Source organism: Mustela lutreola, chromosome X, assembly GCF_030435805.1.
Source record: "Mustela lutreola isolate mMusLut2 chromosome X, mMusLut2.pri, whole genome shotgun sequence".
In the NCBI taxonomy this organism is placed as follows: domain Eukaryota; kingdom Metazoa; phylum Chordata; class Mammalia; order Carnivora; family Mustelidae; genus Mustela; species Mustela lutreola.
In genome coordinates this window covers 117,400,057-117,420,637 of record NC_081308.1, presented here as the reverse complement: position 1 = coordinate 117,420,637, position 20,581 = coordinate 117,400,057, and the positions used below count along the sequence as shown (strand labels likewise).

Sequence of the window (20,581 nt, the reverse complement as noted above, 5' to 3'; positions counted from 1 at the left end):
CAAAACATACTCTGGAAGATCATTTATTTATTCTACACAAGTTTCTTTTTTTTTTTTTTTTTTTTTTTTAAAGATTTTATTTATTTATTCGACAGACAGAGATCACAAGTAGGCAGAGAGGCAGGCAGAGAGAGAGAGAAAGGGAAGCAGGCTCCCTGCGGAGCAGAGAGCCCGATGCGGGGCTCGATCCCAGGACGCTGAGATCATGACCTGAGCCGAAGGCAGCGGCTTAACCCACTGAGCCACCCAGGCGCCCCTCTACACAAGTTTCTAATCCTCGTTATATATAACAGAATCATAATATTCTTCACAATTTTTTCTTTGTTTTACTTATCTATTATATACAGAGCTGCCTCATTTTCAAATGGCTTGCTTAATGGTAAGTCCATTGTATGAAAGTACTATTTTAGCTTTTTTAAAATTAAAAAAATATTTTAGACTATCCTAGCTGGGTTTTTTGAGACAGAGAGCAAATGGTGGTAGGGGGCAGAGGGAGAGAGAGAATCCTAAGCATGATCTATTCCTCAGGGCTCAATCCCACGACCCTGAGATCACGACAGGAACCGAAATTGAATCAGATGCTTAATGAACTGAGACACCCAGGCATCCCATTTTATTTTATTTTTTTTTAAGATTTTACTTATTTAGCAAAGAAGACATCCAGATGGCCAACAGACACATGAAAAAGTGCTCCATATCACTCAGCATCAGGGAAATACAAATCAAAACCACAATGAGATATCACCTCACACCAGTCAGAATGGCTAAAATCAACAAGTGAGGAAATGACAGATGCTGGCGAGGATGCGGAGAAAGGGGAACCCTCCTCCACTGTTGGTGGGAATGCAAGCTGGTGCAGCCACTCTGGAAAACAGCATGGAGGTTCCTCAAAATGTTGAAAATAGAACTGCCCTATGACCCAGCAATTGCACTATTGGGTATTTACCCTAAAGATACAAACGTGGTGATCCAAAGGGGCACGTGCACCCGAATGTTTATAGCAGCAATGTCCACAATAGCCAAACTATGGAAAGAACCTAGATGTCCATCAACAGATGAATGGATCAAGAAGATGTGGTATATATACACAATGGAATACTATGCAGCCATCAAAAGAAATGAAATCTTGCCATTTGCAACAACATGGATGGAACTAGAGCGTATCATGCTTAGCGAAGTAAGTCAAGCAGAGAAAGACAACTGTCATATGATCTCCCTGATATGAGGAAGTGGTGATGCAACATGGGGGCTTAAGTGGGTAGGAGAAGAATCAATGAAACAAGATGGGATTGGGAGGGAGACAAACCATAAGTGACTCTTAATCTCACAAAACAAACTGAGGGTTGCTGGGGGGAGGGGGTTTAGGAGAAGGGGGTGGTATTATGGACATTGGGGAGGGTATGTGCTTTGGTGAGTGCTGTGAAGTGTGTAAACCTGGTGATTCACAGACCTGTACCCCTGGGGATAAAAATATATGTTTATAAAAAATAAAAAAATTAAAAAAAAAAAGATTTTACTTATTTATTTGACAGATAAAGATCCCAAGTAGGGGCAGAGAGGCAGGCAGGGAGGGGGGAAGCAGGCTCCCTGCTAAGCAGAGAGCCTGATTCGGGGCTCGATCTCAAGACCCCGGGATCAATCACAAGAACCCGGGATCATGACTTGAGCCAAACACAGAGGCTTTAACCCACTGAGCCACCCAGGTGCCCCCCCCCACTTTATTTTTATGAATTTATTTTTATTTTTTGAGTCTAGTTGACACACAATATTACATTAGTTTCAGGTGTGTAACATGGGCTCCCCATTATTCTCCACAATTTGGAAAGAGAAAGTTTTGATCCTTACTCAGTTTCAGAAAAGACAGGCTCTATTTTTAAGAGATATCCACTAGATATACTACACGTTTAAAGTTGTGATCACTCTAGATTTTTCCCCAGATTTTTATAGTTCCTTTGGAAAACTAAAAAGTACACACCTTTACCAAAGTTGGAGCAATGAGCCATTTTTTAAACCTTGCACTGAAAGACATGTAACACTTCTTTTTTTTTTTTTTTTTTTTTAAGATTTTATTTATTTATTTGACAGAGAGAGAAATCACAAGTAGATGGAGAGGCAGGCAGAGAGAGAGAGAGAGAGAGGGAAGCAGGCTCCCTGCTGAGCAGAGAGCCCGATGCGGGGCTCGATCCCAGGATCCTGAGATCATGACCTGAGCCGAAGGCAGCGGCTTAACCCACTGAGCCACCCAGGCGCCCGACATGTAACACTTCTAAGAAATATTGAATTTGTTTTTATAGGTTGCCAAACAAGGTAAGAAAAGGTGCCTTGCCTTCCAGATATAGCATGACCTATAAACTAACAAAAGGGGGAAAGGTGAGTGATGCCCCCACCATGACCCAAATAAACACTAAGAAGCTCTTTCCATGGGCCATTTCTGGATGCAAATTTAAAGAATTTTTTGGTCATAAAGGAGGAGATATTAAATACAAATATATTTTTTATTTTTTGACTGGGCTACGAAAAACATTAAGAATACTTTTGCAACAAAAACAAAAAATAGGGACACCTGGGCGGCTCAGTGGGTTAAGCCTGTGCCTTCGGCTCAGTTCATGATCCCAGGGTGCTGGGATCGAGTCCCATATCAGGCTCCCTGCTGAGCAGAGCTTCTCCCTCTGCCTCTGCCTCTCCCCCTGGTTGTGCCCCCTCGCTCTCTCAAATAAATAAATAAATAAATAAAATCTTAAAAACAACACACAAAAAATAAACAAGTGGGACTACATCATACTAAAATGCTTGAGCACAGCAGAGGAAACCCGTCAACAAAACGAAAAGGCAACCTATTGAATGGGAGAAGACAGGTGCAAAACATGTATCCGATGGAGGCGCATATCCATTACAGAAAGCATTCCCACCGCTTCAGGGCCCAAAGCAAACAATCCAATTAAAAGATGGGCAGAAGGGGCGCCTGGGTGGCTCAGTGGGTTAAGCCTCTGCCTTCGGCTCAGGTCATGATCCCAGGGTCCTGGGATTGAGCCCCACGTTGGGCTCTCTGCTCAGTGGGGAGCCTGCTTCCTCCTCTCTCTCTACCTGCCTCTCTGCCTACTTGTAACCTCTGTCTGTCAAATAAATAAATAAATAACTCTTAAAAAAAAAAATAAAAGATGGGCAGAAGATTTCAAAAGACATTTTCCCAAAGAAGTCATCCAGATGGCCAACAGGTACATGAAAAGATGCTCAACCCCATTCAGCATCAGAGAAATGCAAATCCAAACAATAGTGAGCTTCCACCTCACAGCTGGCAGAACAGCCGTCTGCCGTTAGGAAGAAGACAAGAAACAACAAGCATTGGTGGGGATGTGGAGAAAGGGGCTCCCTTGTGTGCTGTGGGTGGGAGTGGAAATTGATGTGGCCGCTGTGGAAAATACTATGGAGATGCCTTAAAAAAATAAAAAAGGAACTATCGTCTGGCAATTCCACTTCTGGGTATTTAGCCAAAGAAAATGCAAACAGAAACTTGAAAAGGTATCTGCAGCCCCACATTCACTGCAGCATCATCTATGACAACTAAGACATGGGATAAAGAAAATGTGGTAAGGGGCACCTGGGTGGCTCAGAGGGTTAAAGCCTCTGCCTTCGGCTCGGGTCAGATCCCAGGGTCCTGGGATCGAGCCCCGCATTGGGCTCTCGGCTCAGTGGGAAGCCTGCTTCCTCCTCTCTCTCTCTCTCTCTCTCTGCCTACTTGTGATCTCTCTCTGTCAAGTGGGTGAATAAAATCTAAAAAAAAAAAAAAGAAAAGAAAATGTGGTAAGATGCAGAGTGGAATATTACTCAACCATTAAAAAGAATGGAATCCTGCCACTTGCAATGACAGGGAATGTAGCTCGAGGGCATTGTGCAGAGGGAAGTCAGAGAAAGACAAATACCAAATGATCTCCCACATTATATGTGGAATCTTTTAAAAAAAAAAAAAGCTTATAGAGGACAGACAGGTGGTTGCCAGAGGCAGGGGGTTGGGGGTGGGAGAAATGGGTGAAAGGTTAAGAAATAAAACAACAAAGACCAGAGCTATTTTTCTGCATAGATCATTCACAATTGCCAGCAAATGAGCTTGATGAGAATAAAGTAGAAAATGAAAAAATGTAATGAGATTTCAAGAATACATAAAGAATAGGGCTGTCTGGATGGCTCAGTAGGTTAAGCATCTACCTTCAGCTCAGGTCATGATCCTGGGGTCCTGGGACTGAGCCCCACGTCGGGCTCCCTGCTCAGTGGGAAGTCTGCTTCTCCCTCTATCTGTGTTGCTCCCCTCGCTTGTGCTCACTCTCTCTTCAAGTAAGTAAAATCTTTTAAAAAAGCGGAACACTTAAGAATAAAAAAGCCATCTATAACAGAAGAGGGGACACTAAAATTATCAGGCATTGGGAACAAATGTGAATAATGCAAAACCACCAAAGCAAAACAAATCAAAAGGCAAAATCCAGCAAGAAAAATGGAGTGGCAAATATTTGCTAAAGTCAAAAGGTAAAACCTTAACATTCTTGTCCTTTGCCCTAATGTTCAATGGTATTTTTGTTTTGTTTTAAAAATATGAAGATTGATGGCCCTTCAATGACTATTACAACAGCTCCCAGATAAAACAAATGATAAAAATTCACTTAATTGACTGAGAGGCTCGAATTACTCATTGCCAAGTTTGTGATTTTCCCACAACTCCAAGCATTCTTTCCTTAAGAAATAGGATTGTTTCCCCTGCCATGATGACTGTGGGTAGTTTTCTGGGGGACTACAGTTCTGTATTTTTACATAACTCACTGGGGAATACCTGCTCCTCAAATCAAAGCAACAAGGGACAAAGGATGAACTCAGATCCACAGAATGTGACAGTTTTGATAGAAGCATCTGGAGAGCACCGGCTATCTCAGAAGTTTGAGAGGAAGTACTGGGCAAAGACATTCTAATACTGCCCTCACTCCCACGAACCATCACCCAGTCATGTCTACTCAATCTGCAAAAGAGCCTCCAGACCTTCTCTTCCCTATAATCTCAAGTCCACAACCCTAATTTGGCCCATTATCACTTCACACCTAAACCAACTTCATCAGACATGCCCCTTCTTCATAGAGCTGCCAGAATAATTTTTCAAATGTACCACCGGGAATGCATCCCTCCCTTTTCCCTCAACCTTCCTCCATCGTAATCTAAAGACCAAATTTCCAGCATGAAATTCAAGACCTTCCCATCAGACCCATTTCACCTTTCCCCATTCTCAACTCTAGACTTCTGGCCAAAAGTTTTATCACTGCTGGAGAAGAGCAGGTGCTTTGGCTCATGCCCCCCTCCCCTTAAACCAGAGATTCTCAAATTCTGGCTGCCCCTGCAGAGCTAGAACCACTAGCAATATCTGAGTGCCCCCCCCAGCCAAATTCCCTCCAAGGAATCTAATGTGTAACCAAATCTGAGAACGACTACCCCGAATGCCTACAGCCTGTAGCTGTGAAAGTTTAGTGGGCATCAGAGTCTCCAGGGGGCATGGGAGTTATTCACACACAAAGTGTTGGGCCCCATCCCCAGTGTTCCTGGCTCATTTGGTCTGGGGTGGGCCAATGAATCCGCATTTCTAACAAGTTCTCCGGTGATGCTGCTGGTCCAAAGACCAGCAGTGGCTAAAATTAGGACAGTGATACATATAGATATGTTCTGTAGACACACAACAGTAACTATTGTAGTTACACCTCATTTGGTAAAAGAGAATGTACCATCTTCTGGAACCTCTTCCATGGTTGGCAAACTTGGGCTAAGAGTCCAGACTTCCGACTCTCTCCTCCTCCCCGTCAGTTCCATACTCTCCCCCACACCCTTCCCGTGTCTCTAACATCTTCTGCAATTAGAATAGAAGTTTTCTTGCTTGAAGAGGTCACTTTTGTTTTTAATAACTCCCCACAGCACCTAGGAAGCTTAGCCAAGTGCCTTACATATAAAGTAAGCGCACAACAAATATTTGCATGATTTCATTTTATGATGTTCTCTGGTTCCTACTTTAGAAAGCTGGGTCTGGCACCCCATGAACTGTTTCCTCACATGTGGGCAACCAGGCGGCCCTGCTTCCATCAATTAGCCACAGAGTAAATCCTTCACATCAGTGTGCACTCTGCTGGATCCACTACAGGGACAAGAATAAGCACACAAAGAAGAATGACAGGGGCTTATAAGGGGACACGACTCAACTTTTGAGCTGTGTCTCAGAAAACATTTACAAAGTACCCCTGGGTTCCATCGTCTCACAGCCCACCCCGTCACCAGGGTAGAGCACTGCTCTAGTAGTGCAAATGCTTAGGCCAACAGTTCCCCAGCTCTTCTGTGATGAGGTCCTCCTTGTTCCTTAACAGAAAATCCACAAGTAACTGAATTACAGGTAAAGAGGAGACAGACGGGAAGGAGGAGATGAGGGGCCGAAGGCTGGGGAAGCACTCAAGCAAGCAACAAAGGGCCAGAGGAGCCAGACTATTGGAGGCCTCAAGACTCGTCACGCCTGTCTCTACCTATAATGCAGATACATCACAATATGGTCAGATGTTTAACTGATCACACCGATGATGGCCAGAAATTCCTGTACCATCAAGTCGGCTGCAGTACACGGTATCCATGACGAGGGTGGCCACAAGGAACGCGCTGGCTCGGCCTGCATTTGGTCACCACTGGCAGAGAGGGACCTGTGATCTTGGCAATGGAACTGGAACCCCCTGGCCTCCACATGGACTGTGACTCAGGGAAGAGTTCTTTTCTGTGCCTAACGGAGGGGGCGGCACAGGTAGAGTTGGTCAGTGCGACCACATGGTGGCATCGGGAAGAAAATACAAAGAAGTCTATCTAGCAACAGGTGTAATGATGAGTATACACACAAAAAATTACTTCTGACATATAAAACATGTTTATGTTTATTCGCATTTTTTCAGGCAACTCTGGAGTTCTTCTCTCTGGGTCTAATGACAGACCCAACGGGATGGACACAATCTGTGACCAACCACATCCCCAAGGCATCCATTCCTTGGGTGGTCACCTTCATTTATGCTCTAATCCTGGATGTCTCATCAGTTGTTGCTCTTCTAGTCTCCCTCAGTCTCAACACCCCTCTCAGAACCCAACCCCTGACCTCTGCTTACTACCACCTGTCATAAAACACTCTGTGGTTTTGTTTTTAAGTACACTCTATCCCCGACTTGGGGTTCAAACTCATGACCCTGAGAGTAAGAGTCGCATGTTCCACCCACTGAGCTGGCCAGGTGCCCCTAGAATGTTCTGTTTCTATAGCCAACTCAAGAAAGCAACACATACTTGCAGTTGGCTCGTAATAATCACCCGGTTCCAATATATAGAAACCAATTACAATAAGACCTTAAAAACCTCAATCTTCTCACCAGAGTTTCCTGGACAGCTGGCTGCAGTGAGTAACAGTGCGGAGGTTCTGATGGTAAGTTTCTACCCTATCTCAAGCCATGCGAGAGCGTCTGGGCCAAAGCCGCCAGACTGACCTGGATATTGGCTCAGAGTCGGCGTGAGCTCACCAATGATCACTGCTGCTCGTAACACCATAAATACAAGGGTCAAAAAAGGGCACATGGAGTTGTAGGGCGGGGAATTTGTTAAGTCCGGGACCCTACTCCACCACAAAGATGGCGTGATGTCCCCCACTGGTGACAAAGCAAGCAAGACCCAACCCAATGCTCCCACAGACCTCTCCAGAAACTACTGTGCAACCAGGCAGCTGGAACTGGCCCACTCCCTCGGAAGCTCCCCCTTCCACTTGGCGGGGAGAGGGGGCCCAGGATACCAGTTACTGCCTCCCAGAAGCACGTCTCTTATGTTACTAGCACTGAAACACACACACGGCCCTTCTATCTGCAAGTTCACAGTAAAAAAGTGCCTGATACAGTCTTGGTATTTCTGAATCCTAAAGCGTTTTTAAATAGATTTGGGGAGCAGTTTTAGGTTTGCAGAGAAACTGAGCAGAAAGTACGGCTCCAGTTTACCTCAACACCTGCCTCCTGGTTTCCCTGGTTAACATCCTATATCCTGCAGCATGTCCGTCACAACCCATGAGGCGGTAGTCAGGCGTTATCATTCCTTCAAGTCCATAGTGTACACTGGTGCTGTGCATTCTACAGATTTTGACAAATGTTGAAGGTTTTCTCCCCTTTACAGTACGTGCTGAGGTGCGATGAATCACCTGCCTTACCTCGAGAGAACATTGTAAAAGGAAGTCTCCTAGGATTATAACGTAAATCATTTGCTTCTTTTGAATGATTCATGGTTTCAAAGCCTGTCCCCTCCCCACCCCATAGCCCACAAACACATTCAACTCTGATTATCTGGAAGCCAACTGTTCACCACTCCCAAACCTCCAGAGCGGCCCCGACCTTGAAAAGAGTCTGGAGAAATGACAGGACCACGGAACAAAAAGTAAGAAAAACAGCCTCTGAAATGATAGCTGATGTGTTGGAATGAGTCAGTCTGTTGATAACTCGGGCTGGAGAGGTTTACAAAAACAGCTTTGGTAGCAGAACGCGGGGCAGCGGAAGAGCAGCGGCATCAGGAGACAGAAAAGCCGAGGAAGAAGAAACCGGGGAGAGGAAGACGGGGCGGGCCGGACGCAGTGGCACGCGGGAGCGACAGCTGGACACTAGCCGGACAGCGTGATGGCAGTGAAACCGACCGCCAGCTAGACGCACGCAACAGTGACCCGGACGGTTTTCCAAGGAGTGAGGGAGGAAGGGACAAGGTGCGTCTCAGTACTCTGGCCCCGAAACTGCCTAATTCTTCTTCCATCTCAATCTGTCAATGGGAAGGCAACGTTTAACATACTAAAAGCTTTTCACACGAGCGTGGAAAGATGGCACTCCTTCCACCCACGGAAAATGCCTTCCGAAACCTTTTTGAAGGCTCAAGGGACAGGGTTTCTTTATTCCTGTCTATCGATGATGTACAGACACTAGCTAGAGGTATAAATATATAGACAGGCAAAATATTTTCTAGTGCGAAGCAACATTCAAATTATTTCATCTGTCCTGCTCTTGGGGGATGTGACAGAGCACATGGTAACTACTTCAGAAGAACACGGCCACTCTTCTGTTTTTATCAGCATCATTTCCCTCTGGGCTGGAATCTAAGCTTACAAAGCAGCTCTCACACGAAAGCACATTAGTGGTTGCCTGGCGATGGGGGCAGAGGGTAGAATGTAAGGGCCGAAGGAGCACAAGGAAAGTTTTGGGAGAATGATAAAAATATCCTACCTCCTGCTGGTGGCAGTGGCTTCACGGGCGCATACGTCTGCCCAAGCTCAACAAAGCGCACGCCTTAAGTGGATGCACTTGACAGTCCATAATGATAAGCAATGAAGTGGATTTTAAATCATCTCGATCATTCTACAGCGTACATGTGCACCACATAATGATGTGGTACCCTTTACACAATTGTGCTACCCTCTATGCAATTTGATTATTCCTTAATAAAGTAGGGAAAACATTTGATATTAAAAAGGGGGCCCTAGGGGCACCTGGGTGGCTCAGTGGGTTAAAGCCTCTGCTTTCGGCTCGGGTCATGATCCCAGGGTCTTGGGATCGAGCCCTGAATCAGGCTCTCTGCTCAGCGGGGAGCCTGCTTCCTCCTCTCTCTCTGCTTGCCTCTCTGCCTACTTGTGATCTCTGTCAAATAAATAAATAAAATCTTAAAAAGGGGTGGGGGGTCTAACAAGGGCAGACAGCTTTAGCTGTAGAAGCAAGTATAAACATTCACCTCCTATTAGGTACACGGCTGCCTGGTTTCTTTCCTTCGCGTGGTTCGCTGTGCTTACCACATTGCAAAATTCCTTCCCACGTCCTTCCTTAAAAGATGCAGGGCTTTTTTGTAGCCTAGAAGGGAAGCTCCCAGGATTTAAATATTTGAACTGATCTTGGAATCTGGAGATGCAGAATCATTGACAAGGAACTTAGTGTCCCTTTAGCTTCCAGAAGCTACCTGGCTGAGGAACTGATCATTTTAGGAATTTGAGACTACAGTTATTTATAGGCTGTTTCTTAGAAGCTGCTGAAAAACATAAAATTGTGTTAATTCAAATCTGTGAATCTACTACCATGGCTTACTGATGCAGAAATGTCTGGACTTTATGGCTCCTGTGTGTGTGCTTGTGTATACTTTGTGGTCTCTAAGAGACCTGTGGGGAGGGGAGAACACCTGTTACTTCCCTTCACCTGGCCACATATAGTGCACATGATGGATTAGGCCTGGGCAGATGCTAGCCATCAGCTTCAAAAACAAGAATGCAAAACCAAGCTTCGATGTCTTCCTAGTAAATCACGCATTTCCAATGTGACATGAGTCAAGCAGTCTTACCCACACCCTAAAACTGAAAGTAACAAGTCTTAGTCCAATATAGAAATTTAGTTTTGTCCCAGCCTCATCAAAAGCACCTTGCCGATGAAACCTCTGTAACTCCCAGCTAGCATTTTCTTAGTATTGAGAAATAAATGTAAACCCTTGTGGCTATTACAAAGTCTTGTGATTACAGAGCGTATGGTGAACGTTTCCTGGCTTGGAATATATGTAAGACCCACAGAGTTTATGTCGGTAAAGAAAATATGAATTCGGGCACCTGGGTGGCCCAGGGGGTTAATGCCTCAGCTCAGGTCATGATCTCAGGGTCCTGGGATCGAGTCCCACATCAGGCTATTTGCTCAGCAGGGAGCCTGCTTCCCCCGGCCCGTCTCTCTGCCTACTTGCTATCTCTCTCTGTCAAATAAATAAATAAAATCTTTAAATAAAAGAAAATATGAATTCTACAAGCACTGAAGTGCTGACAGCAGACTTACTTTGATTGTTCTTTTTCTAGGTTTCGCTGCATTTAAAAACCAGTACACATGTATCTTCTGTGCATTTTATATCTATGGCTGTTCAAAAATGAAGCCCTAGCAGATCTCGCTGGTTTAAATACAGAAGAAAACCCATTTTCCGAAGAGAGAGCCAGTGTACTCCAGGACGCCGGGAAGCGCCGTTTGCGCCCCGATAACGCGCAGTCATTAGCAGGCGGCAATGAGAAGCAAGAGCAAAACCTACTTAAGAACACACCCCTAGGCAAGGGTTCAATTTTCTAATTTGTTCAAATGGTAAGCCCTTGGCAATGAGTATCCGATCCATATTCATTATCTCACGGAGCTGCCGCTTCGCTGGGGTCTGGGCCTTAGACAGGGAGGAGGTGGTGTTTGCAGGTTTCCGTGTCTACGCAGCAGGCGTGATCTCTACGCAGAGTGTGTGCTTAATGCTCGTCCACCAGGGAGGTTTCTCTACCCAGTGGCACCGGCTCTCTTTATCCCACGCCTGCTCTGGGGAGCGGCTTCCCTGCCCGGCCCGGGGTTGGGGGAACCCTAACACTGTCAAGTGGGGTCAGCGGAAGACTCGGCGGCAGACGAGCGGAACGATGTGGCTATACCCAGAGCCCAGTAAAAGGCAAGTGGGGAGAGTCTGCTGGGCTGAAAAGAGAGTGACCCCAAGAGTAACAGAGACACACAGACAAAGGAGATGCAGAAAGAGGGAGCTACAGGAAGAAAGGAAGCAGGGTAGGCGAGGAAAGGGAGGGAAGCTTGTGGATGGTTTTCCCAGGACCACATTACAACTCCTCTGTGGGTCGGTGTTAATGACGCCACACGGCCAGCATCTGCTATGATTTTAACTTCCTACCTAAGTCAAAGCAGATGCCACCTTTATTTTTTAAATAGATTTTGATGTATTTGACAGGGAGAGATGGAACGCAAGCAGGGGGAGCGGGAGAGGGAGAAGCAGGTTTCGTGCCAAGCAGGGAGCCCGATGCGGGGCTCGATCCCAGGACCCTGGGATCATGACCTGAGTGGAAGGCAGACGCTTAATGACTGAGCCACCCAGGTGCCCCAGATACAATCTTTAAAATTTCCTTCCTAACAGACATCCCATTTTACAAAGAAAAAGAATACATTCATGCAACAATAGCCCCGTGGTCTTCCAGACTATCATGCAGAAAGACTCTCAAAAAGTCAATTTTCACTTCTGCGACTATAGATAGGCAGCTTTGACATTTGGTACTTGCCCCGTAGGCCAGGGGAAATTAAATGGAGAGCTAGATGCAAGAAAGAGGTTCCCCACCACTAATGCTCAATTTCAATAAAGCAAACAAGAGGACAAATTCCTATAAAGCTTCCAGCTGATTTTTTTTTTTTTTTTTTTTTGGTGAGGAGTTTTTTTTTTTTTTAAGTTATCTCCACGCCTAGTGTGGGGCTCGAACTCACAACCCTGAGATCAAGCTTGGTAGGCTCTACGGACTGCGTCAGCCAGGCGCCCCTACTCCCAGTTGTTCTGATCATTTTCTGAAGTTGGGAAATACTTGGCCTTTTTGGTATCCTTTTGTATAGTTAACATACTTCCACCATAAAAGTCTTCTTTTGAGGGACAGGCCACCAAAGTTTGTGACTGTAAAGAGTTTTTATTTAGGAAATAAAAACTTAACTCTGTACGCAGGACCTAAAACTTCAAACTAGAACCCCATTAACACGTTGTATTTTTATATCTGGAAGCAGATGCTCCACACCTCTTTGTGCCTCAGTTTACTTATCCATAAAATGAAGGCGAATGGGTCTTGACAGCCCTTTCTAGCGTGGGAATGCCATGGCTCAAGTTGGAGGAGGAGAAATTTAAAGGAGCTTATGTGATCCTTCTCTAACTCCCCGGCACGGCTCCCATCTCACTCCCATGACCATGACTTCTCTCTAGAGAAGTAACAGTAACTCAAAATCTTTTAGTAAAGTTTTTTTAAAAAAATAGTTTAGGCTATGTTTGTAAGTTGGAGACTTTGCAGTTGGACTCCCTCGAGCGTATCATTAAAAAAAACCACTACATTTTAAAAACAATACAAAACGCTGTCACTAATTTCTGGGCAGTGGGTTATAACCAATTTTTCTATTCTTTTTTAGGGTTTTCTGTGTTTTTCTGAACTTCCCTACAATGAAAGAGTACCAGTACTGTCATTAAAAAGTTGGATTTTTGAAAGGGATTAGTGCATTCTTGCAAGTTTTATCAGATCTCCCAAGTCTACTCTAAAATCATGAAGGGGGGGTACAAAATCCCTATCACAATGCGTGCCCACGCTCAGGGGCTGATTGCCGCAGCCTGAGTCATGACATTATTATTATAATCAGAATCTATGGTTCCCAGACCTCTGTGGAAATCAAAACATGCATTTTATCTAAATAACATTCCCCCCCCCCCAGCATCCTGGCCCTTGAGAATCATGGTTAAAATTCCTTTCCAATTTAAAGTAAATGAAATGAAACATGAAGTCCTCCTTCTACACACACACACACACACACACACACACACAACCCCCCCCCAAAAAAACTGCTTGCCAGACAAATGATTGCTATTGGGCTGTTTTTTTTTCCCCTCTTGTTATGCTCGAAAACACAACACATCAAAAGTTAAAATAAATATTTAGCTGTCAAAACAAAACACACCCCCCATATGGAAAACACAAGTATGAGTTTGATGACGTTTATTATAAAAACAACTTCCACAGCATAAACAAATGTTTAAATTGTTTAAAAAGATGACAAAACCAGATGATGTCATTACTAAGTTCTACATGACAGTCCCATGAAAGGTAGCAGGTGCACCGCAGAAAGAATATGAACACCACCAGCTAACTTCCAGGGTCATGGTCATCAAAACAGTGTTCGAAAAATTCAAGTCAGGGGTGCCTGGGTGGCTCAGTGAGTTAAGCCGCTGCCTTCGGCTCAGGTCATGATCCCAGGGTCCTGGGATCGAGTCCCGCATCTGGCTCTCTGCTCAGCAGGGAGCCTGCTTCCCTCTCTCTCTCTCTGCCTGCCTCTCCATCTACTTGTGATCTCTCTCTGTCAAATAAATAAATAAAATCTTAAAAAAAAAAGAAAAATTCAAGTCAGACAGCAAATGAATTTCTCCAAAATGACAATTACAGGCTTAGTTTGGGTAGATCCCTAGAACAAATTTGCTGCTGAACTCATTTCTCATTAGTGGAGGAAAGTGCAGTGATTCGGCTCCCCATTCTCTTCCTGGATACAATCCATCATCTATGACAGGACCAGTAACTCACCTTCGTGCAGCATGCTCAGCTCACCCCCCCCCCTTCACTGACCCCAAGATTCAGAAAGCAGCAAGGCACCGGGGCTTAGTCATGGGACTTACCTTCAAATCCCAACCACTGGTTGTGCAATCTTAGACAAGCTACTTCGCTAGCCTCATCAGTGAAATGCACATCGCTACTTTGCAGAGTTGCCAGGAGGATCAAATTACACAATGGGTGTAAATTCAGCAGAGCGTAATTTCTAGAACTATAGCAGGCCTTCAAGGAATGTCAGTTCCCTTTCTCCTCCTACTCCTGGCCATTTACTTCCAAGTATGATCAAATTTAACGTTCATGATTTTAATTACTCTCAAGCAAGCTCAATGGTATATAGGGCATGCAGTAATTTTAATTTGGTTAAGTAAAATTTTGAATGGAGCACGCCACGAGGGAGATGGTACAATAAGGTTGTGCTCAAAAACCATGAACTTCTGAAGAGTAAGATGATCTTAACATTGATGTCTGCTTCCACCCCTGACCAGCTGTACAACCTAAAGCAAGTCCCTTTGCATTCTGAGCCTGGTTCTTCATGTATAAGATGAAAAGAATATAGAATGTATACAAAGGCCCAGCACAGCGCAAGTGCCATACATGGTAGCTCTTACTGGTCTTTTAATTATTCAGGTCGATGTATTGGGACTAGTCACTTTTAAGACTAGTAGGGTGAGCTCAGCCAACATTAAATGTCATGTCAAGACGCTGTTACTGCTTTCTACTCTGCCTGAAATTACATTTTACTGCCTCTTGTAGAGGGAATTCTACCAACCTCAGTACGACTGACATTCTGGGCCAGGTAATTCTTTGGTGTGGGGGTTGCCCTGGGTGACACTGACTGCTGAGGCCGAATCCTTGGTCTCTACCCACTAGACACCAGCAGGTGCCGCATCCCAATTCACGACAGCCAAAAATGTCTCCAGACATTGTACAGGGTCCCATAGGGGGCCAAAATGCCCCAGTTAAAAACCACTGGTCTAACACTATCCACAAACAGCGCAATGCACAAGGATCTTGGGAGGCAGCCCTGCAGGAGGGCGAAGGTTTACCAGACCTACTGTTCAGTATCATCCCCTCTTCTGTGTTCCAACGTCCATTATCCATAACTCAAAGTTGACCACAGAAGAATAATTCTGCTTGGCCCCATTTAACCCACTGAGCCACCCAGGCGCCCCCAGCTTGGCCCCATTTGCTGTTTGAAGATGACTTTAAGTCACAGGAAGGAATGCTGGCCTAGCCACTATCTCCTCACGGCTCCATGAAGTGACATAAAATGCTGACCTTAAAGAGCAGAAGTCTATGTCCTAAGCACTTCATGTCAAACGTATCTTTTTTTTTTTTTTAAACGCCATAGGCCTTAAGACCCTTAAAACTTGTAAACCAGGTGCTTGGGTGGCTCAGTAGGTTAAGCATCTGCCTTCGGCTCCGGTCATGATCTCGGGGTCCTGGGATCGAGCCCCACATCAGGCTCTCTGCTCAGTGGGGTCTGCTTCTCCCTCTCCCTCTGCCCCTTCCCTGCTTGTGCTCGCCCTCTCATTCTCTCAAATAAATAAATAAAATCTTTTTTTTAGAAAGATGACTTATGAACCAAATTATTACCCAAACTGAAAAAGTACATCTTCGTCAGGAAGGTGTGGTACTATTTATACAATGAATATTTCCCTGGCAAGAAACGGCTCCACTGTGCGTACCGCAGAAGCATGCTTAATGTGTATAAAGTGCTATGTTAATGCCCAAAAGACCCTGCACACCCCTTGATTGTTCACAACAAATTCATGGTCTGTTTTTCATTCTAATAACTGCCCCAGAAGGCGGGAACCATTTCTTATCCACCACGTATCCCTGGATCTCGTGCAGAGCCTCCAACCCAGGCGGCAACTCAGTAAATGTTTGTTGAATAAATAAATGGTCATATATTCTGCTTAATTAAGTACTCTGTTGACAACGGGAAAAAAAAGAACCTTTCTTTGCTCTCATCCAACAGGAGCTGAAAGAAAAGATCTTTTTAGGAGAAAATAATTACAGTCTACTCCCTTTTACCCCAAATCCAAACAACTGGAAAGTTCAATTAACCAAAAAAAAATTTTGTAGGCAAAAGTTGGGGAAAGCAGCCAAAGAGATAAGGCCTAAAGTTCAAGCAAGCACAAACATTTGTTCAGCTCCCAATGTCGCTGGCACCAGAGGGGGAAAAAGGGAGGGGTGTAGGGCGGAAGGGAACCAGGAGGTGGAGAGCAGGAAAGCAGGGATCAGCCTCTGACGGTTGCTTCCATTCCTTCAACAAACTGTTTTCTTTTTTTATTGTCAAAACTTTAGGGGTGAGAATCAAATTTCTTTTTTTTAAAAAAGATTTTATTTATTTATTTTACAGAGAGAGAGAGAGAAAGAGATCACAAGTAAGCAGAGAAACAGGCAGAGAGAGAGGGGGAAGCAGTCTCCCTGACTAGCAGAGAGCCTGATGCGGAACTCGATCCCAGGACCCTGAGATCATGACCTGAGCCAAAGGCAGAGGCTTAACCCACTGAGCCACCCAAGTGTCCCAGAGGGTCAAATTTCTACTGCAAAGACTTGATTTGCCAATTATTCTTCAAATGGCTATACTCAAAAATCTTCAAGACTGTTTAGAATGATTCTTGATCATTCTTTCATTAATTTCTGAAATTTCTTCATCTTTTTTCCTCCTCCAGTCCTGCAGGGCAAACAACAGGTTCTCGAAAAGCTGGCTAAAGACATCCATTTATTCCTTTTGTCTGGAGAAACTGTAAGCCCCCTCCACCCATCAAAATGCTTCCCTCTGTAAAAGATTTTACCATTCTTAGCATTCTATTCCTACGAGAGAAAACAATCAGACTTAAATTATATTTTTAAATGCACAAGTTTTAGATTGTTGCCTGTATACAGAACGTGTATCAGAGTAACATTAGAAATGGTGCACTTAAAAAAAAAGAGAAAGAAATGGTGCACTTAATAATGCTTTTTTAAACGCATTTTCATCAGTCTCTGAGAGGAGAATCTCTATTTCCACTTAAAACATTTTCAGTTTTGCATTTCCAGTAAACAAAATAATTACTTAAGTGGTCCATTCATTTGGTAGATACTAAATTAGCTCCAATACACTGGTATCATACCAGAGGAATCTTACACAAATTTTTTTGAAAATTTCACTCAAAAATCTAGACTTGGTTGAAAATTTAAAAAAACCACAGAAATTCAATATGGGCATGGAAACAGAATTCTAAAAACCATATATGGTTACAGATCCTATATGGTAGTCTTTGATACAAACTTATTGCAAGGCAATATGAACAAATCATGGCCTATCTGACCAATTTCCCCTTGCATAAAGATTATACTTGCTCTTAAAAATGTTAAATAACCATTTTTAAAGACTGAAGGTAAAGACTAGATTGGAACCTTATGTAGCCAAAATGGGAAGGCACATATAGCCTCACCACATTAAAGGCAGATGCCTTTTTAGTATGCACCCTTCTTAAGCAAATATGAGCATGAGTTTCCGAAGGCAAAGCTACCATCCCAGAAGCCCTTGCTTCTTCAGTGTAAAGAATGGGGAGGGTTCTGTTCCCGAAGAGGAGTTGGGGAGGGAAAGGCTTTGCACAATTCCAAGGGAACTTATAGTTGAAACTTATGCTATTTTGTAAATGTTCACATTTCCAAGGAACAACATCAAATTTACATTAAAACTGTCTTAATCGAGATAACGAAAAAAATTATTCCTACTGCTCTATAGGCTTGCCATAGATTTGATAACCGAGGGAAGAATTACAGGCAATTACAAAATGATGGCTCCAATTAGGAAAACTGGATCTATTCCAAATTTAAATCATAGGGGGGCTCAGATAATCCCGATGGAATAATTTAAACGAATATAGGGGACTTTCAGCAAAAACGTACATTTATTCCATTTCTATTTCGTCCAAAAGCCAAGCCAAAAAGAAAAAAAAAAATGTCAAGCAAAATGCTAACACGACGTATCTCTTGCCCTTCAGGAAATTAAAAAACCAAACCCGGAGTCCCCTATATAAACCTCGTTCTCTTTTCTTTTCCCAAGGGGTCTTCCTAGCACAGGGTTTTTATTGTAAAGGGCAATTCAAACAAACCTGAGAAACTCGCACAGTCCCCAGTGCAGAAAATAATATAGCACTGAACACGAACCACACACATTCTTCCCTTGCTCATTTGCAAACCTCTACCTAGTCCTGGACGGCTGGGAAGAGGCCACCAGTAACGGAAGAGAAAGAGAAGGAATGGAAGAGAATGAGAAACTTCGAAAGCACAAACCTCTCTCCCAGAACCTAGAACAGACAGCACCTTGTAGGGATTTCACGCTTTCGAAACGGAAAGGTCACACCCTGCAGTTTTGAAAATCCACCTTCTAAGGCTCAACCCACGTGACAGAACGTTCCTCTGGCTTCTTCTCTAGGTTCCACGCTGGAGCTGAAATCTCCCACTCTCCCCACCCCCATTCACCCACCCCCGCCATCCCCTCAGTAAGAAGAACCGCTGCGGACCCTCCCCGCCCCCCTCACTCTCTCTGCACCCCACCCCCAGCTCCTCCAACTGCCCCCCCAGCATCCCCGTCGAGAAAAGCCCGACTAGCCCGCTCACCTCCACGCCCGCTCGTCCCCACCCCAGTCCTCCTCGTTGTGCGAAGCCGGGCAGGTCCCCCCTCGCTCCCGCCCCATCCCCGCCACCCCGGAGGTGCATGCCCCGGGAGGGGGGCCCCGCCTCGCCCCGCGCCCCCCAGCCATCCTGGCGGAGAACACCAATGGGTGCCCCCACCTCACCCCGCCCCCACCGCCCTCCAGTCTCGAGAGGAAAACCAGGGGCCCCTTCCCCTCCCCCCTCCCCACTCCTCACCATTCCGCGGAGAAAGCACCGGGAGACCCCCCCCTCCCGGCACGCCCGCTCCCCCGCCCCCTCGCCACTCCCTCCCCAGTCGCTCCCCTTCCCCACGCCCGCCACCGGGGTGGCCGAGGCACGCACCCGAGGGACCCCGCGGCCCCCACCCGGGCCGGGCGGCCGAAGCCCCAGGCCGCAGGTACCCGCCGCGGCAGGCCGGGCGGCCCGGGCGGCGGCGGGGCTGGAGGGCGGCCGCTCCCCCGGGCCGCGGGGCCGGCGGGCGGGAGGCGCACACGCACGCACACGCGGGGAGAAAGCGGGCTTACTGCCTGGCGATGCTCGCCCGCGCAGCTGTCTCGGCGGCGGCCGCTGCCTGCACCGAGGCCGAGGCGCAGCGGCGGCGGCGGCGTCGGCGGCGGCTGCGGACTGAGCCCCCTGGGCCGGGCGCTGGATGTAGGGCGCGGGAGGGGCGCGAGAGGAGGGGCGCGCGGGGGAGGCGGGGAGGGGGCGGGCGCGCGCGCGTGGGGGCGGGGCGCGGCGCGCGCCTGCCAGGGCTCTGCCGGCCGGGCTGCGGGGCGCGGCGCGCGCGGGAGCCGGCCCGGCAGGGGGCGGGGGCGCCACGCACCCCGCGCGGGCACGTGCCCCCGCCTTGGGAGCGGCCGGGCTGCTGGCGCGGCGCGAGCACGCGGGGAAGGAGGCTGCGGGAAGGCGGGGACGAGCGTCCCCCTCCTCCCCCGCCAAGGGGCGTCTCTGGTCTGGAGACCGAGGGGAGGGCAGGCGGGCGGGGGGCGCTCGGTCCCCTCCCTCGCGCTGCAGCCCTCGAGGCCGGCGGGGAGTCACGAGTCACTGCAGGCAGCCGCGGCCAGGGCAGGGGAGGTGGGAGCAACAAAGAGAGTCCAGCGAAGGTGGCCTCACCGGCGGCCTCCGCTAACCTGCGCACTCCCTGCAAAGCGGTCGGGGTCCAGGGTGCGCCCCATTTCGGCCGCAGACTGCGGAACCCCGTGGGTAGGAACGCTGTGGGAGGATCCACCGGCGACCCTTCCGCTTAGTAACAAGCTGGTGGGAGCGAAAGGAGCTCCATGCATACGCCTAATGCCACCATCCATCCAGAAGGCTTTTTACATCACCCAGAAAAGCACTGATGGCTAAGCGGCACGTGTCTACTCCTTCACTGGACATTTGGTTTCCTGCGCCCTCACCACGTGCCAAGCCTAGTGCCAGGTGCTGGGGATACAGCGGAGAGTCATACGAAGCACCATCCGCCCTGCCCTGGGAAGCTTGCAATCTAGAGTGGGGAGACAGATGAAAAAGAAGGGAGAAAATAATCAGATTTGGGCTAAGGTCTGTGCAGGAAAAGAAGAGGTTGCAAAATGGGTGGTTGGGAGAGGAAGGAGGAGGTGACGTTTAAGTCGAGCCCTGGAAGTTCTCACAGAAGCAACCATAGAAATAGCCAAGGAAGAGCCTTCCAGAAAGAGGGAGCAGATGTGTGAAGGCCAGAAGGAGGGGGCAGATCTTGATGCCTTGGAATTAAGAGGTGGTGACTGATCGGCACCAGCA

At 46.7% G+C, this 20,581-nt stretch overlaps 1 protein-coding gene across 2 annotated transcripts in view; it reads right to left on the bottom strand.

Moving 5' to 3' along the window:
• Nucleotides 1-19,490, bottom strand: part of FHL1 (four and a half LIM domains 1) — a 63,036-nt gene extending 43,546 nt beyond the window's left edge. The window contains exon 1 of one of the 2 annotated variants that reach the window (XM_059158678.1): nt 19,351-19,490. The gene's annotated coding sequence lies outside the window, so the exon portion shown is untranslated. The remainder of the gene's footprint in view (nt 1-19,350) is intronic. The other variant, XM_059158680.1, reaches the window with a different exon arrangement.
• Nucleotides 19,491-20,581: the final 1,091 nt, after the last annotated feature.